This window comes from Myxine glutinosa, chromosome 4 (assembly GCF_964187855.1).
Source record: "Myxine glutinosa chromosome 4, kmMyxGlut1.1, whole genome shotgun sequence".
Taxonomy (NCBI): Eukaryota; Metazoa; Chordata; class Myxini; order Myxiniformes; family Myxinidae; genus Myxine; species Myxine glutinosa.
The window spans coordinates 61358914-61361135 of NC_136264.1; the positions used below are offsets into that span (position 1 = coordinate 61358914).

The 2222-nt window shown below is 40.1% G+C and overlaps 1 pseudogene; it reads left to right on the forward strand.

Annotated features, from left to right (window-relative positions):
* Window positions 1–446: 446 nt before the first annotated feature.
* Window positions 447–1592, forward strand: LOC144891605 (uncharacterized; annotated as a pseudogene).
* The last annotated feature ends 630 nt before the right edge of the window (window positions 1593–2222 follow it).

Genomic DNA, 2222 nt, shown 5'->3' on the forward strand with positions numbered 1-2222 from the left:
TCAACTCCACGGAGGTTTCGTGAATGGAATATATTTTTCAAAAGCTATTCACGACGTGTAACATATTATTGTTATCGTGTCGGGAGTTGGTGAAATTTGAATGATCGCTCATTAAAAAGGGTTTTTGTAATTGATTTTTAATATGCTAATTGTCTGTTTCTCTCTCTCTCTCTCTCTCTCTCTCTCTCTCTCTCTCTCTCTCTCTCTCTCTCTCTCTCTCTCTCTCGCTCTCTCGCTCTCTCGCTCTATCTCTCTGCTGTTTTTCCTTTATTTCTTACTCAGTTTTATTTCAACATCACAAAGGACAAACTGGGAAGAAGTTGAACACATGCTCATTGTGTCCTGAGGATTTTTCACACACGTCCACATTGAGACAAAATTTGTGAAGAATCAGCACAAGCGTTGTAAGGATTTTGTGGTTATCAGCAGCAAGTCAAAAGGATCAAATGGAGATGGACACATCAAGTTGTGGGAGGACTGCGTTGCACCTGCTGAAACCCACGAATGAAGATAACAACCAACGAGGGAAGTTGTACAAGTGTTATGTGTGTTCAAAGGTTTTTAATCAGTTATCAAATTTAAATATACATAAACGAATTCACACAGGGGAGAAGCCATACAAGTGTTCTGTGTGTTCAAAGGTTTTTCGTCAATCATCAAGCTTAAATAGACACAAACGAATTCACACGGGGGAGAAGCCATACAAGTGTGCTGTGTGTTCGAAGGTTTTTAATCAGTTATCAAATTTAAATACACACAAACTAATTCATCCGCGAGAGAAGCCATACAAGTGTTCCGTGTGTTCTAAGGTTTTTAGTCGTCCAGTAGCCTTAAATAAACACAGACACATTCACATTGGGAGGAAGCCACACAAGTGTGCTGTGTGTTCTGAAGATTTTCGTCATTCATCAAGCTTAAAGAGACACAAACTAATTCACACGGGAGAGAAACCGTACAAGTGTTCTGTGTGTTCAATGGTTTTTCGTCAATCAACAAACTTAAATAAACACAAACTAATTCACACGGGGGAGAAGCCATACAAGTGTGCTGTGTGTTCGAAGGTTTTCCGTCATTCAACAAACTTAAATAAACACAACCTAATTCACACGGGGGAGAAGCCGTACAAGTGTTCTGTGTGTTCAGAGGTTTTTAATCAGTCATCAAATTTAAATACACACAAACTAATTCACACGGGAGAGAAGCCATACAAGTGTGCTGTGTGTTCTGAAGATTTTCGTCATTCATCAAGCTTAAAGAGACACAAACTAATTCACATGGGGGAGAAGCCATACAAGTGTGCTGTGTGTTCTGAAGATTTTCGTCATTCATCAAGCTTAAATAAACACAAACTAATTCACATGGGGGAGAAACCGCACAAGTGTTCTGTGTGTTCAAAGGTTTTCCGTCATTCAACAAACTTAAATAAACACAACCTAATTCACACGGGGGAGTAGCCATACAAGTGTGCTGTGTGTTCTAAGGTTTTTAGTCGTCCAGTAGCCTTTAATGAACACAGACACATTCACATTGGGGACAAACCATTCAAATGTTCTGTGTTCAAAGGGTTTTACTCATCCATCAAGCTTAAATAGACAAAAACTAATTCACACAGGGCAGAACCCGCAGAAGTGTTCTGTGTGTTCTAAGGTTTTTAGTCGTCCTGTAGCCTTAAATCAACACAGACACATTCACATTGGGGACAAACCATTCAAATGTTCTGTGTGTTCTCAGGTTTTCGTCATTCATCAACTTTAAATACACACAAACTCATTCACATGGGGGAGAAGCCGTACAAGTGTTCCCAAGTGTTCCGTGTGTTCTAAGGTTTTTAGTCGTCCATTAGCCTTAAAGGAACAAAGACACATTCACATTGGGGACAAACCATTCAATTGTTCTGTGTGTTCTGAAGGTTTTTAATCAGTTATCAAATTTAAATAAACACAAACTAATTCACACTGGGGAGAAGACACCGCACAGGAGAAACTCACCCACATGTGGAGATAGCAGCCAACAACACAAACATACACACCTATACATGCATATATGGACACGCACACAATCACACAAACACAACTCACACACACACGAAGGTGGATACTTTGAGACCTGGGTTGCACCTTCTGAAACATGTGTAAGGGATTTCATTCGAATCTCAGGCTAATTGGGGGCAATATGACCCATTTGCCTCCCTCGTGTCTGACTGTCTGGTTTTGGGAAGCTGT